This window comes from Canis aureus, chromosome 1 (genome assembly GCF_053574225.1).
Source record: "Canis aureus isolate CA01 chromosome 1, VMU_Caureus_v.1.0, whole genome shotgun sequence".
Taxonomy (NCBI): domain Eukaryota; kingdom Metazoa; phylum Chordata; class Mammalia; order Carnivora; family Canidae; genus Canis; species Canis aureus.
Window position 1 is genome coordinate 45,454,997 of NC_135611.1, and position 15,345 is coordinate 45,470,341.

The 15,345-nt window shown below is 42.4% G+C and overlaps 1 protein-coding gene across 6 annotated transcripts in view; it reads left to right on the top strand.

Moving 5' to 3' along the window:
* TIAM2 (TIAM Rac1 associated GEF 2) overlaps positions 1 to 15,345 on the top strand; it is a 131,394-nt gene that overhangs the window by 69,519 nt on the left and 46,530 nt on the right. The window lies entirely within an intron of this gene.

Below are 15,345 nucleotides of genomic sequence, written 5' to 3' on the forward strand. Positions count from 1 at the left end.
CATTTTGCAGCAGTCTTTTGGGTTCTTAGAAGAGTTGATACAATTTGATTCTTTACCTCTTTTGTTAAGTGACTACTTTCTCTATAAACTGCACTTTTAATGTAGGTCGTATATTTTAAAATTTTACTAAGGCTTAAAAATGGAAAGTTGTATGCCGGCTTATTCTTCTAAAGGTAAGATTTCCATATGAGGAAATAATTTGAAGGTCTGGATTTCTGAGCTTATTAATTCATGCATAATTCAAATGTTGCTGGCTAATGAATCAGAGGCTCCAGCTAATACTGAAAACCTGTAGTTTCCCTCCCTATTCCTTGAGGAAGGGAGTCAAGCCACCACAAGAGACACATAGGATCTTTTTGTTACGTGCACACAAAAGAATTTTTCAAAAAAAAAAAAAAATTTTATTTATTTATTTATTTATTTATTTATTTATTTATTTATTACAAACAGGGTGTGGGACAGAGGGAGAGGAGAGAGCATCTCAAGCAGGCTTCTACACTTAGCTTGGTACCTGATGTGGGGCTTGATCTCTGATATCCTAACCAGAACTGAAATCAAGAGTTGGACGCTCAGTGGATAGAGTCACCCAGGTGCTCCCACACAGAGGAATTCTTATACTTAATTGCAATGATAATGGATTTCCCATTGAAATCTCTGCATGATTACTAGAAATGAATGAAAAACACAAAAAGAGGAGTTCAGATAGATTTAATTATAAAGCAAGTTTATTAGGTCATTTTTGGAATTAAAAAATCAGATGTAAGATTTGTGATTCAATAAGGTATATAGCACTTTCTTCTCTTGAGGCTTCACTCCAATTTAAAATGCCATTAAGTTGACTATTGGCATATAAGAGGGGATATCATAAAGCAAAAATCATGATGGAACTAATTAATTACTTGGCTGTATTAGGGCCATCATTCAGTGACCCTGGGCTCTGTTAAGGCCTGAGGATTCCACATAATACATGCATATGTCCATCTGTTGGATTCATTATTCTTGGGGGATACATTCACTGCCTGTTCTATCTTGATGTATTTTATCATAATAAGAAATGACTGCAGAGTCCATAACACTTTTGGTACTGCAGGAATGAATTTCTGTAGAAAGCAGCAAAAGGGGCAAATTTACCTTTAAAAAAATTTTTTTTTAAATACTAAGGATCAAGCAGGTCAGCTAAGCCTATTTATCCCTTTTCATTTGTTTTTTTTGCGGAAACAATTTAAAGAGGTCCTGTGTCAGATAGCCGTTACATTACTCACCCCAGGGAGCCGTTCTAATAGTTGAAACCTTTCTAACTTACCTAAGAGATACCAATATTGATGTCTGTGTATACTAGTAATATGCTTTCATTATGGAAATGAAATAGCCATGGTGGGCTGCTTCCCCAAACGCTTTGCAAATATGGAATTTATTGGTTTTCTTTTTGAAGTTGTTGTGTAGCTTGTGAAGGAAGAAAACACCTATTGAGTGAACATCTCAGAAGGAAGTCTGTGTTGTTAAGTTTGAAGGAGGAGAAAATAAGGGGTGGGTGGGTGAGGGGGAATGGGAAGATAAAAAGGGTGAATCCCACATGTGTGTGTAGTACAGAGATGTGCCCGAGAGCCTGCATCGATGAAATTAGAGCTAAGGTAGAATGGTGACAAGCACGCAGCCTTTGAGTCTGACCTAAATTTGAGTCCTGGCTGCCCTTAGACAATGTGCGATTCTGGGGCAGCTCTCAACCAGGGAAACGGGTACTGGTGGATGTCACCCTAGTTTCCTTACCCTGTGTGGGGACAGTTCTGCAGTGCATAATATAATTCTTCATGTGGCTTCTATAAAATTGAGCCCCACTTGCATGTAGCAACCTCATTTTCACATCTTTTATGGGCTTTCTCCCCTGCCCCTGTGCTTCCCTTGGGCCTCTTAGGATCACCTTCCAAATAAACTTGTAAACCCACATCCTTGGATTGGACTCTGCTGATGGGGAAGCCCATATGAAGACATCGAGCCTTGACTTCTTATCTGGAAGGCAAGGTTTCACCCCTCAACCGAGTAGGTCACTATGAGGGAGTCCACATCTGTGTGTGTCCGGCCAAACTTCTTGCACGTCAGGAATTCAAAAAATGGGATTCTCCTCTTCCCTCTCCTGTGCAGCTTAATGTTTTATGAAAAATTACTTGCTTTACTTTGGCAATGAATTAGAGAATGGTGGTCCTGTTTTCTTGCTAAGAAGGTTAAAAATTACACAAAGGAAAACTTAAAGGACTCTGATAAATAATTTTTCTTTTTTTTTTTTAAGATTTTATTATTCATGAGAGACAGAGAGAGAGGCAGTGACATAAGCAGAGGGAGAAGCAGGCTCCTCATGGGGACTCCCAGTGGGGGACTTGATCCTGGACCCAGGATCATGCCCTGAGCCAGAGACAGATGCTCAACTGCTGAACCACCCAGGGGTCCCTGATAAATAATTTTTCATACAACATTGAGTTATTCTCAAGAGTGGCCAGTTCAGAGTCTGCCTTCCCCTCCATTTTGGAAGGGAAGTCAAAAAAGGAAGATTTTTCTGGTTTTGTTTTTCTGGTTTTGGTTTTAGAGAAACCAATCCTCTGTTGATAAAATACAAACAGCTGGTGCTCTGGAAGGGAGGACATGTTTTGTTGTTTTTAATAGGAACATAAGAATATAAGAAGGTAGTGGAAGAAGAAGCTGCAGGGTTATTTTGAGCATATCTTGACTATCCATGATGAATGTTTACTGATCCCATATTGGGTGCTTAAAACATGTGAGGCCCTGGGAATAAGCTACATTGAGTTTATGGCTTTTGGTTTAATTTTGGTTTTGGTCAGGTATCCAGAAATTTTTGTTATCTTCAGTCTCTTCTTGCTCTCAGGTTAGAGCAAAACAAAACATCCTTCTTATTTATATATCTGTCTGAAAAAAGTGCTGGTCCAGTAGCAGGTCCTGAGAAGCTGGGACGAGGATTGTAGCTTGCTATTCAGCATCTTTGCTTTTCTTTTTTTCTCTTCTAGAATTTTGTTTACTTGAGAGAGAGAGAAAAAGTGCACTTGCACAAGCAGGGGGAATAGCAGAGGGAGGGAGAGAGGGAGAAGCAGACTCCCGCTGAGCAGGGAGCCTGATACAGGGCTCTATTCCAGGACCCTGGGATTATGACCTGAGCCAGAGGCAGTCACTTAACCCACTTATCCACCCAGGTAACCCCAGCATCTTTGCTTTTCTAGAAAAGAAGCATCCTACTGTCATTTGAGACTCATTGATATGTGTCCTGGTTAGGGAAATGGTTCTCAAGCTTCCTGTTGCTTAAGACTCCCCTGCTGAACTTGTGAAAATGCACATTACATTCCTGGGAGGGGGGCGGGTGACGGGCTACTTCAGGAGGTCTGGGGTAGTGCAAGCCTTGCTGTTAACCAGGCTTCCTCATACCGCTCTGGGGCCATTAGTCTACAGGAGTCAGGTCTGACCCTGAGAGGTAGGACCTACCCTTTCTTGAACCCTTATGCATCAAGAGTTTGAGGACTAAATGAGATAATCCATGTGACAGTCTCAGCAAGTCATAGCTGTTCTGTTTGTGTGTTGGTACTGTCTCAGCAGGAGGATGATAGGGCCCAGACTGCCAGCACTGCCTGGGGCGGCCCAGGATGTCGCAGGCCAACAGGTTAGCTGAGCTCGTTTGTGCTACAGCTTGCCCTCAGGAGACATTGGCCCGGTCAGCAAACTGAGTACACCGAGGAGGAAAGAGCTTCTCATGCTCCCTGTGAGCCTCCTGTGAGCTTCTCTGATCCTCCAGTGACCTTCCCATGAGCCTCTCTGACCCTCCTATGAGCCTCTGTACAGATGGGAGCAGACAGGCAGATCTAGAACTGATGTATTAAGTTCCTTGGTTTCCTTAGACATGAATGACCATTTGATTCCTGCCTTGAAGGGTCTGACTTTCTGTTCTAATTATCCACAGAAGAGAGGAAATGTGTATAGGCTGTATTGGACTGGAGCGGAAATCTCCTCTGTAAAGACTTACTATAGAGAGATTAATTTTCCCCAAAGAGGCTGGTGTTAGTTTTGAGCCAACAAGGCTGCCATTGAAGGGCTTGGGCGTGCCCAGCCCTCATAATACCGGGGGTCCTGTTCATGCCGTCTTTGTGGCTTCTAGTAAAAATCCCTTTTCTAGGGTGTGCCATCTTTGGGGAAATTCCAGCGGCTTTTACAGAGTGTCTCATTGGGCCTAGAGTTTCTGAACAGTCTTTCTGTTGTGAGACTGGAGCAGGTTTGTGGCATCCTCGCAGCCTCCATCTGTAAACAGCAGTTCCCACTGTGCCATGAGGATCGGGGTGCATTTCACAGGAGATGGGAAAGAGCAGCCCTAGGTTCCTGCTCCCCTCAGACAACATCGGCCCAGCAGTGCTTACCCGATGATGAAGGTAATTGCAGCCTGAGGTTCTTTTTTTAATTCCTCACCCGGCGCTGAATCACTCTCTTTCTGCAGTGATGTATGAGGAGTGTAGATCCTCAAGCTACCAGAAGCCACTTAGATGCAAATGTGCTCTTTGGAAGGAATGGCTCCTGGGACTGTGTGTGTCCTTTATACAGCTTTTTCACCAGGGGAGGAACTAGACCCAACACTGATGTGGCAAGCTCACTTGTTTCCTGTTGATGAGGATGAGGGCAGACTGGCTTCCATAGCCTGCCATAGGATGACAAACAGCATTTAGCTCAAGGAATGCCCTGAGTCCCTGTGTCTGGCTGGCTGACACCCCACATCCCCAAGGGTAAAAATAGGTGTTCATAAAGATGGAGGGTGCGTTAAAAATTTTAAAAGAAAATATGAGGGAGAAATAGATCGCTTTTACCAGGGCATGGAGAATGTTGGTCTCAGAAGTCTTCATTCCTAATGAGGCTGGTGAAGGTCACTGTCATCCATGGAAGTGAGCGTGTGGCTTTCTGTGAGCAGAGCAGGGAGATACGGTCCTTGGCTACAAAATCTCTTATAAAGCTTAGTGGTGTTGGAGAATCTGGTCCCCTTTTCTCATTCTTTGTCCTTTACCTATTCACTTAACACATAAACAAAGTGTTGTGCTAAATGTTACGGGCAGATAAAGATGAATTAGACATTATTTTCTATTCCCAAGAAGCTTATTGTTGAGTAGGAAAAGTAAAACGCTGGTAAATAATAATTTGCCATTAAAAAAAATAATTTGCCACAAACCTTTTCTAAAAAAGAGAAGTCCAGCTTGGAGGTGGAATTCCCACTGATTTTTCTGTTTATTTTGAGCAAAGAGTCCAAAAGAGTTGTGAGAAATTAGGGAGAGGTTAGCATTTGCCTTGAGCACTGCAAATGGACAGGTTACCTGTGGGGAGGTGTGTGGTGTAGGGTCCAGAGGGCATTTCACATACAGCATGTAGAACTCACCTGGCTAGTGTGTTAATAGGAAATAAAATTGGAAAATCTGTTGGGGCCAGATTGTAGAAAACTCTAAACTGCAGGAATTTATAACCTGTCATGGCTTGTATCTGAAAAACAAAAACAAAAACTGGTGAGCATTGCATTACTTTCCCCTGCCTTGTGTAAAATGCAGGGGATTTGTCTGGTCATTTATTATTCTTATTTTTTAAATATTTTATTTATTTATTTGAGAGAGAACACGAGCAGGGGGAGGGGCAGAGGGAGAAGCAGACTCCCCAGTGAGCCCGACTCTGGGCTCAATCCTAGGACTCCGGGATCATGACCTGAGGTGAAGATAGATGCTTAACTAACTGAGCCACCCGGGTGCCCCTGGTCACCTATGACCACTACCATGTAGCTTGAAATACTTCCAGGTGCTCTGCTCTTACATATCAGCTTTATTATTCCATGACTGTGGCTTCATTCCTGTGGGTCTTAAAGTATTGCTTTTAGTGACCAAAGGCCAAGGGAAATACTCAAATGTTTTGTTTTGTTTTGTTTAGGGGGAGGGGAAGAATGAATACATGAATTACTATGGGTGTCCTATAAAACCATAGTGCTCCTCAGCATGTGAAGCCATAGCCAGGAATGGTGTGGTCCTTACAGTGCTCATTTAGGAGGGCTCCCTGCCAGCTTGTGGTAGGGGGTGCTCCCATAGCAAGGAGAATGAGGCATCCTTGGCACTAAGGGGGAGCTGGTAAATAAAGTTTGACAGCATTTTGAATTAAAAACCAGTCCTATATTCTCTTTTCTAACATTAAATGTAAATTCATCTTTTAGGTAAAAATCTACAGAATTTCTCTGAAGAACACTGTATGAAATTTCTATGGGGTATGTTGCTTTTAACAGCCCTTTGAGAATTTGGGATGGCTGGGTCAAATCTAGTCTCCTGTGCAGGCAGAGTGGGTCAGGTTGCTGTGCAGTAGTAGTACTTGCGTGAAACTGTTGGGTGTGGTTGGAAAGAGGAAGCTTTATAGCTTATTACATTTAAAAAAAAAAAAAAAGATCTTATTGTTCCTGGGGATATCATGAGTACTGATCACTGAATGATACTTGTCTGCATTTCCATGTTTGTTCTTTGTAATGGGTGTAAAAATGAATTATACTCCTGACTTTATTCTTCCTTGGGAAGGAATTCAGACCATCAGGAAGGACCATGTGGGGATATCTCCTTTTCAGCTTTCACTTCTAGAGATAGCTGTATTGTGACTGTCTTTAATTATTTGGATTGGTAATACATACATACACACTCCTGGTGTGAAATTCCAGCAGTGTGAAGGGTTCAGCAGTCAAAGCTGTGTAGGGAAGTGGTTGAGAACATGGATCCTATGCATGAAACTTGTGGTCAGTCTTGCTCCAGGTTTGTAACTACCTGTGGGACCTTGGTTGGGCAAGTCACTTAATCCATCTCTGCTTAGTTTTTGCAACTGTAAAATAGGGTTTTATAGAATTAATGAGCTGATATTTGGAAAGAGCTAGATAGTGGCTCATAGTAAAGACCACACAAACATTTAACTGAATAAAATAGATGAATTTCTCCCACTCTGTCCTTAGCCACCCACTTTGTCACCCAGAGGTAATCATTTTCTTAGTTTCTTTCTCATTCTGGTCTGGAGAGTCTTAAATGTTAGGAAAGATGGTGGGGTATTTTTCTGCTCTATTTTCTTGAATTATCTTTGTACCGGCTATATGGCAGGCAGGAAAATCCCCCCCTCCCCAATAATGTCCACACCCTCGTCCCTGGAACCTATGAATGTGGCAAAAGAACTTACATGGTAAAAGGGACTTCAACAGTGTGATTAGATTGATGATCTTGAGATGGGGAGATTATACTGGATTATCTGGGTGGGCCCACTATAAAACAGAGGCAGGTGTCAGAATCCAGAATCGGAGACATAATCATATAAGCAGATTGGAGTGGTGTGGGCCTGTGAGCAAAGTAATTTATGCAGCTTCTAGAAGTCGCAGAGACATAGGAACAGATTCTCTCCTAGTGCCTCCAGATGGAATATGACCCAGCAGACCCATTTTAGTCTTCTGACCTCCAGAACTATAAAATAATAAATTTGTGCTTATGTGCTAAGCACTGTGTTTGATGGCAGAGGTACAAAAATAAAGAACCACAGCCCCTCCTCCAGGCTGCTACAGTGGATGTGGGGCAGATGTGTGAACAGACAACAGTCATCACCTGCCATCATAATGGCTCTAGTTCTGTGGTTCCTGAACTTATTGGTCTCCAGGGCCTTTACTGTGAAAAATTACCAGAGACTCCAAAGAGCTTTGATTATGTGGATTATATCTAGTAATGTTTACTATATTAGAAATTTAAACTGAGAGGCACCTGGGTGGCTCAGTTGATTGAGCGTCCGATTCTTGGTTTCAGCTCAGGTCATGATCTCTGGGTCCTGAGATGGTGCCCTACATCGGGCTCTGTGCTCAGTGCAGAGTCTGCTTGAGATTCTCTGCCTCTCCCTCCCCCACTCACACATTCTCTTTCTAAAATAAATAAATAAATAAATCTCTAAAAGAATTTAAAAATATTTATTAAAATTTTACTGTAACAACAATGAATCTAATTTTGTGTTAACACAGTGAGCATATTTTTAATGAGCTAGTTCTACAAACCAAAAAAAAAAAAGAGAGAAGAATAGCATTGTTTTACATTTTGCAGTATCTTTATTGTGTGTATTAGTAGAAGACAGCTGGGTTTTATTTCTGTATCTGCATTCAGCCTATTGCAGTGTTTGTTTTTGTGAAAGTGATTTGAAGAAAATCCAACTTCACACAGATATGTAGTTGGAAAAGAGAGGAGTATTTTAATAATCTTTCAGATAACTGTGGATATTCTTCTTTAATAATTACACCAAAGCACAACAAGTGGTATCCTCCAAAGTGAGCTGTGTGTGGAATCTGAAACACTATTGGTAGACCTTCCTACTTGCTTCCACTAAAGCCCATTGGCCTATCTTACACTTTGATCTTTTAGTCATGCGGTTTTGTAACATGCAATGGTTATTTGGAAAATCCTAGATTGCTAGGTTAGGCAGATCTTTCAAATATGGGCATTAAACAGTAAATGGTAAACATTAAGATCACATTCATTAATATCACCACCAGTTTCATGTGGCAAAGGCTTGATGTATTGGGAAGCTGTCAAACTCACGGTGGAAGATACAAGTTTTCCAAGATTTGAGTTTTTGCTAGAAATTTGGAATTAAATCTACAGTACTGTCAGTTTTTTCCTTGGAAGTGACAGGCTCATTTTGTTCATTGTATTTTTTTATTTTTAAAAAGTATTTTATTTTTAATTCAAGTAGGCTCTATGCCCAGTGTAGGGCTTGAACTCATGACCCTCAGATCAAGAGTTGCATGCTCTACCAACTGAGCCAGCCAGGTACCCCACACTTGGTTCATTTTAAAGAAAATATTTTTGTCAATATTTATTTTCAATAATTGTCAATGATATTGTCAATAATAATTTTTTTTGAGTTAACATTTTGTAAAGAAAAAAAGCTAGTTCGGCTTGCAGTACAATGGTGCAAGTACATTTTCGTGCAACAACCATTGCAGAAGGGCTGTATGGATACTTCTCAAATGTGTTCCCAAGGGTTGAGTTCTAGTACAGTCAGCCATTTTTACTGCTTCATGGAGGAATCCTAATGGATGTGGGCTTGTTCTTGATGGAAGTGCGTGGTAATGGAGTCTGTGATGACTAGTACAGTTAGTGCCGCTGCTCTAATGTGTGCTACATTGCTAGCAGATCTACCCACGACTGCCTTGCACCGCCATCGCAGATTTCCTCAGAGAAGGTGGCAGATGACATCTGGCTTTAGTATTGAAAATGATTTTGAACTTGCAGATCACTTGAAAGGGTCTCAGGGGCCCCAGAAGTCTACAGACCACACTCTGAGAAGGGCTAAGGGGCAGCAGTAATTCATGTTCCAGGCTCTTAGGGGCCACTTCTGAGGGTCATTCTCACTTGTGTTAAACCCTGAAGGAGGCAAAGTGCATTCTGGGCTAAGAGAAGTTGTGGAGGGTGGGTGTCAGGGTCTTGCTGTGGCCAGATGGGTAAGTTAGGGTTTCTGGAAGGTAAGGTTTTCTGCAAATGGGGGAGCTGGAGAAGATGAGATTGCTCTAGTGAGCAAGGGCCAGGTCACAAAGGGTCTCGTGTGCCAGGCGAAGAAGCTGGGTGATGAGGAGTCGCAGGGGAGGTGAAGCCGCTCAAGTGCCACTGAGAAGTGATAAGGTCGTGAGCCAGCCTGAGATGGTGGGGGGAGGGGTGGGCGGCACTGGGTGGCCCTCTGTGCTTCTCTCCACCAGAGCACTTATGCTGGAGGGGTAACTGTCCTTCCTCAGCACAGGGTTTCCTGTATTTTATCACTAGTAAGTCACTGGACACAGAAGTAGAGCCACTCAAGAAATATTTGCTCAAATGTAGGAATGAATGAATCAAGGATAGAGGAATGACAGGGCTTAAGCTTTAAAAAACAAAACCAAGAAAACCCTCTAAGGTCTTGTATTTCCGTTTTTAACTTTATTTTTCAACAAACTACTACGTTTTATGTTATATTTAAAACGTGGTTTGCTTAAAGTGCAGAAAATACAACTTATGACTAAGAAGGGAATCATGGCTTGGTTTAGGAGGCCGAATTTCCGGTGCAAGGAATTTGACCTCGAGAATTCTTTTTTCCTTGAGGTTGGCAAATGAACTATGAAGCTTAATTTTAATTTTAATCCTGAATTCAAACACTGAAGTTGTCTGTGACGTGAGACCTGTCATTTTCTACCCTGTTTACCATGGTGAGTTCTCCTTACTCAGGAGTGCCTGAGGCCAAGCAGAGAAACTAGGGATTTCTCTCTCTCTCTCTTTCTTTATACTCTAATTTACTCATTGAACAATATTTAGTGGCTGCCTATTCTGTGTCAGGCACTGTTTTTAGAAGTGCTGGAGAAAGAGCAGTGAACACAACAGGTTAAAAACTCCTGGAGCACATAGGCCTTATGTTTCAGTGTGTGGAAATCAATAAAAGTAATAAACACAATAATTAAATTATACATTGTACTGACAGGCGCTAAGTGTGATGGAAAATAAATAGATCAGGGGAGGAGGGACCAGGGGTAGAGATGGACAGGTGGCAGCTGTAAGTAGGTACTGGTGGTTGTTCCTAAGACCTGTGGTAGCAAAGCTTTCCAGGTGGTGGGTACAACCACAGGTCCCCCGAGATAGGGATACAGGAGGCATGTTTAGGGATCAGCAAATAGCCTGGCCTCCCTGGGGAGCCATGGGAAGTGAGGCCCAGGAAGACATGCGAGGCAGGATCAGGGAGGAATTTATAAGCCAGTTTGAGGTCTGAGGACAATAGGGGGCCATCCCATGTTTTTGAGGAGAAGTGACATGATCTGACTGGGGTCTGAAAAGGATCACTAACTATTGAGAAGAGGCTGTAGGAGGCCAAGGGTGCTTCGAGGCTTTTGCGGTGATCCAGGTGGGGCATGATGGTGCCCTGGCTCTCAGTGGTAGCAGCGGTGAGGGTATGGCCAACAGAACTTGCTCAGAGATCGAGTGTGGGGTGTTGAGGAGGGAGATGAGGCAAGGTTGGCTCCCAGGTTTGGCCTTGAGCAGCTATTAGGAAGGAATTGCCATCAACTGAGATGGAGAAGCTGTCGATGGAGCAGGTTTGGGGGAAGACCAGGAGTTGACTTTGGAACACCTTGTGTTTGTAGTGAATATTCCACCTGCTTCCAAAATGGTTTTAAGATGACTTCTACTGAAAGCCCATACATAAAATTCCACAAAATTACATAAAGGGAAGGGGAGGAGATTTGAATGACAACTTGCCTACTTTAAAGGTTTTCACTCATGGTATAGGGGCAGAAACATCTTTGTGAGAAAACGATGTTTGAAGTAGTAGTGCAGCAAATTAATTGATTTCACTCCATTGAGTTATGATTTGTTGCGTCTTATGTCTTTCTTTCTTTTTTAAGATTTTATTTATTGATTGATGAGAGACACAGAGAGGCAGAGGGAGAAGCAGGCTCCATGCAGGGAGCCCAGTGTGGGACTCAATCCCAGGATTCCAGGACCACACCCCAGGCCGAAGACAGACACTAAACTGCGGAGCCATCCAGGGATCCCCATCTGATCCTACAGTTCTCAGCTCTGATTATTTATAAATTGCTTGTTCCCATATGAATCCCCCCCTTGTTTTCTTGAGAGTGAATGAGCGCAAGAGAGAGTCTATGTGCATGCAAGTTGGGGGAGGGGCAGAGAGAGAATCCCAAGCAGGCTCCATGCTCGGCACAGAGCCCAATGTGGGGCTCAGTCTCACGACTCTGAGATCATAACCTGAGCTGAAATCAAGAGTCAGACACTTAACTGAGCCACCCAGCCCTCCCCCCCCCGCCCATATAAATCTTTTATCCTCCCCGCCTTTTTGTCATTAATATCTTTAACATGTTATGGAAAACTGTAACCAAGTTCAAATTATCCAATTTTATTACTTGTTAATAGCTCTGTGAAAACTTATTTGGAAAAATACATATGAAATTGTTAGCAAAATTAATTTGTGTTATTTGTGTGGAGCCCTGGCCAGCTGCCCCTGGAGAGTGGGCAGATGCAGTGCCATGTGGGACAGTGTACAGAATGCTCCATCCTCCCAAATCTCCCAGCAGGCTTCCTATAGAATCTAGTATTTCTAGGGAAGCACTTAGAAGCTTCTAAACATGCTATGCTCAGCTTTTCTACATTTACCTTCCCCAAACTAATTACTCCTAAATTGCCATTTGTGAATTAATACTGACTTTAATGTTTCAGTTGATGAATGACCACATCACACTTCTGTGAGGTTGAGGCATCTTTGCATGGAAGTATTAGCAGAATTATTTGGATGTCTACTGAATTGTGTCATTATTATGTCATGAAAATGGTCGAGGAGAAAAGGCTGAAAAATGTTGATAAGAAGCCTAGGTTTCATAAGCTTAATACATATGACCCAAAAATGCCAGTCATCAGGTGTGCGCCAGCCAGTGAGCCTGTAGCTCCATGTGGATGTTCTTTGATCTTTAGTAGGCCAGCGTGTGTTCCTTGGGGAAGAAGGAGGAGAAGATTCAGATATGTATCAGGTGACTACAAATAAAGAATTTTATAATTTGTTTAGATCCCTGGGAATAGAAGTCTTCATAGGAACTATAAGTTCAGTTTTTGCACTTTGGGATTGCATTCTGTGAGAAGTAGGGGGTTATCTTCACATCATCTTGTGGGGATCTTGGATTCTTCCTCCTTTGAACTTTGAGAACATTTTGCCTGTATATCTGATATGGAAGTTAAGATTTATTGCCTCACAATATTGCTGTATACTTATAATAATTTACCTACTAGATTAAAAATCCCTTGAAAAACAGGGACCTTGGGGCAGCTGAGTGGCTCAGTTGATTAAGTGTCTGCCTTCAGCTCAGGTCATGATCCCAAGGTCCTCGGATTGAGCCCCACATTGGGCTCCCTGCTAAGAAAGGACCCTGCTTCTCCTGCTTCCCGCCGCCCCCCCCACTCCCCCACACGTGTTCTCTTTCTCTCTCTTTCTCTCTTGAATAAATAAATAAAATCTTTTAAAAAATGGGGACTTGAGGAATACCAAGTTTTTTTTTTTTTTTTTAAAGATTTATTTAATTGAGAGAAAGCGAGCACAAGAGCACAAATGGGAGAAGGTAGGAGCAAAACGTGAGGGACAAGCAGACTCTGCACTGAGTGCAGAGTCCAACACAGGGCTCAGTCCCAGGACCCTGAGATCATGACCTGAGCTGAAATCAAGAATCCAATGCTTAACCGATTGAGCCACCCAGGCACCCCGAGGAATACCAAAATTCTTTTTTTTTTTTTTAAAATTCATTTATGATAGTCACAGAGAGAGAGAGAGAGAGAGAGAGAGAAAGAGAGAGGCAGAGGCATAGGCAGGCTCCATGTACCGGGAGCCCGACATGGGACTCGATCCCGGGTCTCCAGGATCGCGCCCTGAGCCAAAGGCAGGCGCCAAACCGCTGTGCCACCCAGGGATCCCCCCAAAATTCTTAAGACAGGACAGCTAATGCAGTTCTTGGGAATAGCAGGTGTTTCCCTCAAATATCTATTAAGTGAAAAAAAGGCTCATAGGAGTCTAAATGTGAAGTAAAGATGGTGTTCCTGAGATTGGGTTCTGGGGGATAAAAAGAATCCTGGAGCGCACCAAGGAGCTTCCCAATTTTCTTTTTTATAAATCTGACTACAGGGGATGTTTTGCTGTTGAAGAAAATGCTGAGATTTTGCTCAGAGCTGAAGACTCTGCTCACCTGCACGCATGTGGGGGGCTCTGGGATGGCTCCTGATGGTACTAGCCAAACCACATGCCAGCTCCAGCAAGCGACTGCTTGTCCCAGAACAGCCCACACCCCAGGCGGTGCTGCTCTGTAACTTCCATGGGCCGGCTGGTGCCCATGACATGGGATTCTTTTGACAGATAAACCAAAACCACAACTAAAAAGAACAGTCTGTATTTACCACTGTAGGTCAGTGCTGATAGTGAGGTATGTTTTTAGTTTAATTTGGGAGTATAACATTTCTGTAAGACTGGATCTGTAATAAAGGGATCTGGATTCTAGCTCCAGCCTTATACTTGACCTTGGGTGGGTTACTCTTGAAGGATCCGACAAAACAGGTTAGCATTATTTTTCCTCTGAAATTCAGTTTTATTTAATAGGCTTAAAGCACCAATGGAAATGACAATGAAAATGTGCATTTCTAAGAGAAGTTTGCAAAGTGAAAAAAGCCAAGTAATGGATTAAGCATTCCATTTTGGTTTTGCAACAAATCTCATTACTTCTTTAAATAGCATCAGGTCTTGACTGCTGCAGAGAAGGTGTTTGTTAAAGCTTCATAATGATAGGCTGAGTCAAATCTAAAGATCACAAAGAACCTTAAAGGCATTAATTACCCCTTATATCACCACAAAGGAACAGTGATGTATTATTATCATTTTACTTTCACAGCTGGGTAAATCAAGGCACAGAGAGACATTAAATTGCTGGTAACTTGGACAAGGTCATGGTCAATGGTAGAGAGAGAGAGAACTGTAACTTCTTGTTTCTCCCTCCAGGTAGGGAAAATGTCTGGATTTTAGCTACTTTTTCCCTTTTAAATGTTTGTCTCTTAATATCCGTAGAGTGCAATCCAGTGATAACATGCCTCTGCACTAAAACAAATTCATATGTGAGGTGACTGGGTGGCTCATTTGGTTGGGCGTCCGACTTTGGTTTCAGCTCAGGTAGTGATATCAGGGTTGTGGGATCGAACCCTGTGTCAGGCTCTGTGCTTGGCAGGGAATCTGCTTGAGATTCTCTCTTCCCCTCTCCCCTGTATCCCTTGCCCCCCACGCTTCTTCATGCATGCGTGCTCTCTCTCAAATAAATAAATCTTGAAACAAAACCCAAGTAAATTTAGATGTAACTGGATTGATAATGGCCCTCTAGCTTATGCGAGTTCTTATCTGGAAGCTGGGGATGGTAATTGGTAGCAGATTGCCTTGTGATTGGGACTTTCTTAGCTCAGGGGACGATCAATCATTGAGTAATAATTTCACCTATCATTCTTATGCCTTTTTTGATATTTCACACTGGTTTTCCATAACTTTGCAGTAATGTGACCATATATTTTGTGTGATTTGGTTCTTTGTAATCCCCTCATGGTGGATTGGACTCTTAATTTCTCACCTGTAAAGTCCACACTAACATTCTTACCTTTTTTTTTTTTAAAGAAATTCACCTACCATAAAATTCACCTTTAACGTGTCAAATAGTGTTTGTTAATATATTCATGGAGTTGTGCAGCCATCACCACTGATTCCAGAATATAATCTTCACCTCCAGAAGAAAGTGTT